Source organism: Plodia interpunctella, chromosome 1 (genome assembly GCF_027563975.2).
Source record: "Plodia interpunctella isolate USDA-ARS_2022_Savannah chromosome 1, ilPloInte3.2, whole genome shotgun sequence".
NCBI lineage: Eukaryota > Metazoa > Arthropoda > Insecta > Lepidoptera > Pyralidae > Plodia > Plodia interpunctella.
This window is the reverse complement of record NC_071294.1, coordinates 11,286,557-11,296,589: the sequence shown is the minus strand read 5'-3', so window position 1 is coordinate 11,296,589 and position 10,033 is coordinate 11,286,557. Positions and strand designations below refer to the sequence as shown.

The following is a 10,033-nucleotide window of genomic DNA, read 5'->3' as shown; positions in this document are numbered from 1 at the left end:
TATAATAATGTAAATTAAAAGGGGCAATTATCATAAATTGTTTTATGCTTCATATTAAAGTCGTTAATTTCTATAAGCTTATTCTCGAAGATGTTAAACTTCATGAGCTTTTTTTCCTCTTCAGTTTCGTATCTCAAAGTCCAATAGGAATTGCTCAAAAAGTTGTTCGGCTTCATTTATGTCATAATATTTTTTTTCTGTGCCATAAATATTGATTTTAACAGATGCACTAAGCACCTCACATAGGAACAACGCTAAAAGGTAAATCATTTCCTGTCCAAGTGATTTTTTTTTATGTAATGAAAATTTCTTTTTATACTAATTAAAGATTATTTTTCGAATCCCTAATTAAAGTATTTAGAATGGTCATTTTTTTACATTAAAATTAAAAGGAATTTCGATAATGTCATCGGCTACAAACATTTTAAAATAATAACATACAATAACATTTTTAAATAATACCATCTACAGAAAAAAAAATACAGTAAATATTACTTTTTTTTTATCTACAAAATTACGTCATATTAACAACAATTTATGTAGTGAAAATATTATGCTGATACGAATAATTCACATACCTTTAGGTCACGTGTTCTATATTGCTAAATGATTTGGATTCCTAAATTTATAATAAAAAAATAGCAAAATCGAATGTACAATGGTTTATGGTTATGGTAATAAAATGTGAGGTGATTTATGAAAAATAGTTCAGTAGGAATTGTTGAATGCAACATATAAATACAAAACACATATGTTCATTAAATATTTTACTAATATTTAAAACATGATCGTAGTCAAACCGTTAATATTTTTAACTGGAATTGGTGTTGTTGTTTCCAAAAGTTTTACAGAAAAACTTATTTACAATTTAGATAACACAAGAACACTTTTTAATAAGTTTATTAAAGATTATGAGAAAATTTACAATGATGAGAACGAGAAACAGGTGCGATTCAATGTTTTCAAAAGAAACTTAATCGAATCTAACAGCTTACACTTAAAACATCCCCATACGACTTTTGGTAAGTTTTTACAAATTTTTTAAACTGAAACTGAAATATAATAAGCTTGTAGATTTCTCAGTTCAACAAATTGTCGATTGTGATGGTGCAATAATGGATGGATGCAATGCTGGGATGTAAGTACGGTCAGGTGATGGAAGTTATATGTTATTTATTTAGTTAAAAAATAAATTTCAAGTTTTATTACATAATTTTTTTTTCGAATATATGGATTCGTTTAGCCAAGACGCGTGGTTCAAAATTCATGTGATAAAAAATTCTTCTTTTCATAGATTCTAACATAGAATTTAAATAGGTACCTTTCTAAAACTAGAAGGGTAGATTTATAAGTACAATGACTGATGGAACATTTTTTATTTATATATTTATTTATCTAACTAGTTTTAATTTAGTGTCTATTTAATTATGAAAATATTTTTTTTTCTACAAATCAAGTTAGATTGAAATGTATTCAAAAAACAATATACGATAAATTTGTGCGTAAATTAGGAAGTACCTACTTCCTAATTTATCGTATTAATGTTTTTTCTTTAAAATGTTCAAGTAAGAAAAAAGGGTTCATTTATGGATAGGTGTTCACGCAAAAACTACTAAACGGATTTCATCTAAAACAGAAGCGGGATTCAAAGTGCAGCTAGTTACATCCAACCATATTAACATTAATATGGGATAATCTGTCTGCCTGTTTGTCTAGCACAGCTAAACCGTAGAGTTTATTTTGATAGACAGAGGCGCGGGTTCGATTCCCGCTCGATTCAAGAATTTTTTCATCTCATTATTATTGTCAATAATCTATTCTGATGTTTGACATTTGGTATTCATTTACTCATAATTAAAGACTCGAGTTTAAATACAAACTACTTTTTACCCTGAGGGAGTGAAAATTTATATGAAATAAGCACTTGATACATTTTTGGCGCGGGTGAAACTGCGGACAACAGCTAGTAAATTTAAACAACTTTATTATTTCAGCTGTAGATTCAAAGAACTTCCAACAATATAAAGGTGGTATTTTTCTTATTGCGGCAAGAATATTGATCACGCCGTTTTGTTGGTCGGCTACGGTGTGGGTGAGTTTATGTTTTGTAATAACTATAACATATCCCACTGCTGGGACAAAAGCATCCCCAGTCTCCTTCCAATAATCCCTATCCTCTTAATCCAGTCCGTCTTGTACATTGCCCATAGACAATCCAACCACGCGGTTTTTGGTCTACCTTTTTATAATTAAAAAAAAGTTGTACCATCTCATGTTTTCTGCAAAGTCCTAATCAAATTAGAAGCAAATTCTAACTGTGGTAATTTAATTTCCCGAGTTTTTCGATTTGATTTTTCTTGTCAAATTCATTTAATAGTAGCGACGCCCGCGTTATGTCATATCCTCTACCAAGCTTTCCTACCAATGATCCTGTAACTGCTTCATTGACAGACATACTCTAGTTTCAAAATATTATATAATAGATGCTGCCCGGGGCTTCGCTCCCGTGGGAATTTTGTGATAAAATATAGCCTATAGTAATATTGAATAATGTACCTTTCCTATGGTGAAAAAATTATTGAAATCGGTTAAGTAGTTTCAGAGATTAACCCGCCTCAAACATACAAACTCACAAACTCTTACCTCTTTATATTAATAGTATATAGGTAGATGATAAACTTCCTAATAAAATACTGATGTGTTTTCAGAAAAAGGTGTAAGGGTGGACAATAAAGAATAATGCTGGCCCAAACTTCGGTGAAGGCGGATACATCAGAATCCTGAGAGGGAAGAACACGTGTGGCATAGTCAATGAGCAAATCGTGTCTTTAGTTGTGGGATGAGAAGTTCTTTTTTTAAATAAAGTTGTAGGTATTTATTTTCATTGTAGTATACTTGCGAGATTACGTGCCGGTCCTCGCATGTAACTGTACATCACAGCCACATGACTGATGTTCCAACGTCTGTGCGTCTCGCCGTCTCGTAAACAACTGAGCGCTTGCTCGCAGCGCTATGACTTCACATAGTAGTATCACTGTAGTGGGGACGAAGTGAATATAGGCATACACTACATTCATTTTACATAGATTGTTTCTTCAATGTATGTGGCCGATTAGGTTATGTAACTATTCAAAACAATGAAATGCATATTCTATATGGGATAGACAAGCCAAAAATTATTAAACTCAGAGGCCACGTGGTATTGAGATTAAACAGTAACAGGTCGCTTGCCTTTCGCCTATGATAAGAATATCCAGTTTAAATTACTTCCCCTTGATTAACTTTTACAATATCTATGGGATCTACGCCGGAGGAAAAATATCATATTCTATATTTTATGTCATTCCTAGACCAGAATGGAGCTTCCATTATAAAATTAATAAATAGCGCGAATTATAAACAAATACAATTGAATGTAATTTCCATTTACGCAAAAATGTTTAGAGCAGTGGAGACGAAAGAGTAGGACCTTGGGCCCTGACACTCAGACGAGAGAGAGAGAGAGAACTTGTATTAAAAAAAAATTGGAATTTTATAAAAAAAATGGATGTGAAGTGAACCTTAAATCACAGTTCTAGAAAATAAGGTCATTACACACGGAAATTATTAACCAAACGTGGTATTATGAAACTCAGTATGTTATTCATTTTATGAATAGTAGTCGCCTCCCATCGCATTTTATTCTCACATAAGGTGTTATAATAGAGGTTTCTGTATGAATCGTGGGTGTGTCCGGATGTATGGTAATACGTACAGATAGACAACAATACTGAAGGTGACACCTTGGTATTAGATGTGATAGGATACAAAGTAATAGTTTTGTTTGAGCAATGAAAAATGGCAGATTGCAGTAATAATATTCATATGGAGACAAAACAATAATAATCTTGGCACAAAAATGTCTAAGAGTTGATATTTGTCTACTCTATGTAATAAGACATCTATGGATTTGGATATATTTTTTTATTATTTCTACATTCTTGTTGCTACGTCTTTTATATTGTTTCCATCAAATCATTTCAGTTCTTTAGTCTTAATAAAGATACCCAAATAGAATGGTTAAATTACTTCATATACAATAATAAAACTAAATTAAAAATTTAAGAAAAGACTCTGAATTTACTGGCGTCATCTCATTTGCTAGAAAAGAGCTTACGGTATCAAAATGGCTGATAGCACATTTTCCAAAGATAAGAACACTCTCGATCAAATACTCTTTCAAATAATAAAAACTATATCAAAATTGGACAGACGGTTACAGATACACAGACACGTTAAACTCATAACTCTCAACTGCGAGACATATCCTCAAATTACAGATGCTTACTTATCTATTTAACTCGGTTTCATAATACATCAGTATCATCAGATTTTATGGGAGATATAATAAGCATTATGATTAAAATTAAAATATTATAAACCGCTTGACAATAGTTATTCAAGAGTCAAGTCACCATTAAACCCTGAATGGATCCATTCGGACCACAATGACTTTTGTAAGTCACGCCATAAATGACAGATATATTCCAACATTCTTCACGTCTACACTTATGAATGGCCTCCGCCATTAATAAAGTAAAAAACTCGTCAAATATATACGCCAGACTCCGTGGAACCGAACAAATGTTACAAAAACCAAGCATTATTTATCTATACTGATTTTGTCGTGTGTTCGGCACGATATTAAAATACAAATACTAACAAAGACACTTCATTGTCGGAGAGAAAAAACTAAAATTTATATCGACCGCCTACAAATATACAAAGGAGTGTGGGGCGGAGCTTCAAAAAAACTATCAATGAAAGGTATCAACAATTGTATTTCTACGAAAGATTCGACATGACTTAGGACGGAGTAAGCTGGCTTGAAATTTGCGCTTTCTCCTGACTAACTCTCATTAGAAATGTTTCTGAGTATAACAGTAGACATAGCCACTGTGTATTGTGGAGCGGCTATTGTACGCCAAGATGAGTTTGGAAATTGAAATTTAATGGAAATATCAAATGAAACTCATACAACAGAGTCTTTGAATGCTTATTGTTGATAATGGCGTTTGTGACTTGAATCCGAATGAGTTTATAACCATTGATGCTCGCTTCATGATGTTATTAAACTTTGGTATTTTTATATCGAGATTGCTATTATATTTTGGAGAATGATAAAAATGTATGTCTTTCGATTGCTTCATCTTGGTCTTAACATCAATTAAAACTTATGTCCCGTGAGGAATTCGAGATAAAAAGTATTCTATTAGATAAAAAAGACGAGGCTTTAAAATATAAATATTGTTACAAAAAATTCTGTTACGTTGTGGTTAATTTAATGTTATATAAGATAAGGATAGATAGACCTTTGAATTGACAGATTTCATAGTCATTTTGTTCCACAAACAACTAATCTGTAGAATGAAACAGCCGGTTCCAGTTCATCTTGTACAAAAGATTAAGAAAATGGTCAAGCTGGAAGCGGTACTTCATCTATGAATGAAGTTACAGATGACAATATACGGATTACAGAAACATTAAATAATGCTTAAGAAGTACTGGACAAATGTGAATGAATTTTTATGAATGAACACAAAAATACGGCGTTCTTTTAGGAAGTACAAACAGAAGCTAAATCCACAGCTTACTTCATGAATGAATTTGTACGTTTTAGAAAAGCTATTTGTAAATATAAAAGTAACAATATTGAAAGAGCTTTGCGAAGACATCCTGGTACCGGTAAAATATATTGTTATTTCAAAGAATACGATGATATTTGGAAACAGAACAGTGAATGGCCTAACGTTTTCTCTCGTCTTCGCGTGTTTGTTTCATTCGGGGCTATGATGAAGGAAAACCTAGGGCCAAAGTGAAAAAAAAACTTTAAAATTATGAAGATTTAGCTGCGATTTTACAACTAGCCACCTGCCTGATGTCAATGTCCTTGGGATTGATATTATTGCCTATCAGATGCCCAAGGCAATGTCCACTATCCTGTCAATTAGTCGCCTCGGACAATATCCACGGAAAGATATTAAGTAGTCCCATTCTATTATTGGAGTGTTAAAAATAATAATAAATATATAGAAACAAATCTAACAAGTTTACTAAGGCACTTATGCAATTAATCTACAAATTCATCTTGTGACGAATCTTGAAATTTATTACACAACGAATCTTGAATATGTATTTTGAAAATGTTAAATAAATCTGATATTTTTCTTCTTGTTCTGACAATTTTTAAGTAGTTTGAAGTTTCATGTCGCGCGGTTCAAAATTCAAATAAAAGTACGTGATCATGCTACTGACCACCAGAATTAATATGAAACCACATTGTTATAGGCAGTCATGATTGATGTAGACAATGCAAACAATCCATCGTGAGAAGTTTCTAACAACGATGTTTTTCTAACAGTATCTATACATTGTTCCACTATTTTCATAAAAAACAATATGTTGGGGCAATCTATCGTATTTATCACTGTCGGCCACCCCCTTTCTACAGTAAGGCGTCGGACCATGACGGATCCTAAGCAAACGGCTTGCGGCAAAGATTAGGAAACAAGTCCAGAAATCTTCTGTCCTTAACCAATCGCTCGTTGAAGATAGAGATGGCCATATGGCAGGGTAGAAACAAGTTCTAAATTTCAATGTTACTGGTTCGACAGGTTATAACGAGGACGTGGGTGCCATGGTACCTATTGTGATTTTAGTGCCCACTGTTATTTATTATTACACTGACCAAGGAACTGGGGTCGAACCTGTATGTTGCTGTTTGGGTGGAATTGTTTTTGAGTTATTTATACTTGCAAGTAATACTACAAGCGGTGCGGTACTATGAAGCGGTGGTGGTGTAATTGTTAAGACGCCCGCCTGTGGATCGAAAGGTCCCAGATGCGAAACCTACTCGTGCCACATGAGTTTGTATACCAATCTGACTCATGTATAGTAAGTAGTTTTCATCGACCACCACTTGCTTCCAATGAAGGAAAACATCGTGAGGAAACTTGCACACTGGTTGATTTTTATTAATTTGTGTGTGAAATGGAGAAGGCAATGGCAAACCACTCCATTAATAATGCCAAGAAACTTGTTGTGTGTGTTCCTCCGACCTTCAGTCAAGAGGAATACGACTATGAAGAATACTACAAGAATTTTAAAAATATGTCTTTGAACATAAATGCAGCTCCATATGAAGTGCAAAAAGTGATATCACTAATATCAAATCGATAATAATTACCCCTTTTTTTCAATTAAATTATACCAGTATAATATAATATAATAAATGTGAAACTTGTGAGTATGTAACAATGTTTGTTACTCCATCACGCATAAACTACGATCATAATGTATGGATCTCGATTAAATTTGCCACACTGGAACTGTGTAAAGTTTACATTTTATCCTGAATTTCGGTAATGAAGCCTCGGAGCGCTGCCGTATAAATCAGTAATCATTATTTGGCACGTCTTTTGATTTAACTAACTCAACTAAGTTTCATTGCGTGTTCAGGGTTGTTTTATCTTTAAAGTCTCCAAAAATAATTCCCTTACTCCTGAGCTGGACACGGGGCAACACAGAAAAATCATGTCAAGTGTCCTCAAAATCTCCCAAAGGGAGTTTGTTCCAAATCCCGTTTTTCCATATATCAAAAGAGCTTTGTATGAGGCACTTGGCTCGCCACTTGTGGTATTTAGCTTTGATTCGAGGCAAAGGCCATTCAGTTTGTGAATCACAACGTGTTTTTCAATGCTTAGTGACTATGAAAATATTCGAATCGAGGAGGCTATTAATCGGATATCCGGATTTGATCATACATTTTTTTTCTCTATTTTGTGAATGTAACTGGCTGTTAATAGGGTTATTCCCAAAGTACCTCATTCTATTGTTTCGAAAAAATTAATATAATCTTTTAAAAGTAGTTTCGTTATTGATTTTATTTAAAAACAGAATAATGATTCGACAATTTTCAATAAATATGACCGAAACGTTAAAAGGTGTAATATATAAGATTTATATTATTTATTAATTATATAAGATTTTACAATTATTATTAGCAACTTCTACACTTCTTCATCCATCATTGAAACTGGTGATGTTTGGTACTAGTAAGTAATTACGAATAATTAGAAAATCTATTAGCTAGGAATTAAGAATGTGTAGTTCACTGGTCCACTATAGAAAGTAAAAAAAACAAATAATGAAAATTTATTATTATTTTAACAGTTCCACTTCGAACATATGGTCCAAAAAGCCCCTTCAATCACGAAGGTTAAAATAAATTAAAAAGGACATCGGACCTACTACGTGATCTATTCCGTCAAGTGTATCAAATTTAGACATTTTGTCCCAACACGCCATCTGCTTCGTGTCAATGGGTCACTACACTCCCTATTTAAATATACTTGTTTGTTTTAAAAAAGCTAAAACGTACCTTTTTGATATAGATTGCACTGACTGACTGAGACAATTGATGGGTTTTGAATAAAACATAAAGTTTTAAATTTCGTCAAGTTGCATAGACTTTTGGACTTGATATTCTAAATTTTAGTGCTGTTTCAGTGCATTCATATAAATCTCTGCTCATCTCCTTATTCAAAATCTATGATTACAATACAATCAAGAATCTAAACTATTCAAAGAATTTAATACCATAGTTCCAAAGAAGCCAAAAACTCAAAAGCATGGTGCCTTTCTGTCTGCCGTGGCAGACACAGCGGCACCTACCTGCGTTACTCGCATCTCTTTCTGACTAACACCAAAGCGTTTAGGTAGAAAGGGACAAAAGTATTTTTGAATGAAACAAAAAAAGATGGCGCGCGTACATTTTGTTTGTTCTAGCCGCCCGCACTGACCCATGCCATCATTATGAAGTGTTATCTCCGATGAGGGTTAAATTTTTAATTTTTTTAGGCCTGAGTGTGAGGAATGATATTTCTTTAATATTAGTATTAAAATGATGTAGTATAGGCGTGGATGTCAGAAGTTTAATACATTTAACCAAACGAAATATCTTGGTGATAAAAATTTCACGTAATCGGGTGAGAAGAAAATAGTACAGAGTTATATCGTACCTATGGAGTAGTATAATAGTTTTCTTTCAGATCAAATTATGGCCAAAGAAGGACATAAATACAATTGATGATAACAAGCAATAGCCAGAACTCATCACTCACACAGCACTCAGATAGGAATATACTTTTTAAAGGACTTTGAGTATAGTTTTGAAAAACAATTCAATGTTTGCCAAAGGACGATCGACATTTAAAACATCGATTCGACCTATAGATACGATATAGACAACCATAGCTTTCGTTATAACGTTAAGTTCTTCAACCTTCTGATATTTTTTCACATACTACCAGCGCCCGCGCATCGCAAACTGATCGGGGTCCTTTTTATTAAGGTTTTATTAATGCAGAGGATGAGCACAGGTTTTTATTTTTCTTCGCTCCCGAGTCCCGACGTGGGAACGATAGATGGTGACTTTTCAATTTTTGTATTGTGCTTACCCTAAAACATATGGCCGCATTTTGTTTATTTTCAATTTGGAATTTAGCCACTTTTAGATCGTTTCTTTGGTGAAGGGTAACTTTGGGATGTTATATTTTCTTTGGGTTGAATGGAAAGGAATTTTATCGATCTAATTACGTGTTTAGAAAATTTTGATTCTAAATCAAATGAGTTATACACGGACCATATATTTTAGGTTTGTTGAATGGAATTTTATCAATAGAATCATTTGTTTAGAAATTTTTGTTTCTAAATCAAGCGATAAAATTGTTTGCGATTATATCAAATTGTTACCGTTATTTTAAAATTCAAAGGATCTAATAATAGAGAAAATAACAAATAGCAAATAAAAAGATTTATTGTCACAACACAACGACATTGCAGCAACACCTAATCCAATAAATGAGGGGTGACCAACTATGACCTAGCAAAACGGACACCCTAATAACTCACACAAACCGGACAGAACCAGATTTCGCTGGACATATCCAACCCACCGTTAAGCTAGCCGACCACATTTCCCATAAAATAAGAT

The 10,033-nt window shown here is 33.1% G+C and overlaps 1 long non-coding RNA gene across 1 annotated transcript; it reads left to right on the top strand.

The window, feature by feature from the left end:
* The first annotated feature begins 663 nt into the window (after window positions 1-663).
* On the top strand, window positions 664-3,013 carry LOC128670164 (uncharacterized). The gene is made up of 3 exons (XR_010369916.1): window positions 664-1,022; window positions 1,995-2,092; window positions 2,709-3,013. It is a non-coding gene; the product is annotated as an uncharacterized LOC128670164 (long non-coding RNA).
* Window positions 3,014-10,033: the final 7,020 nt, after the last annotated feature.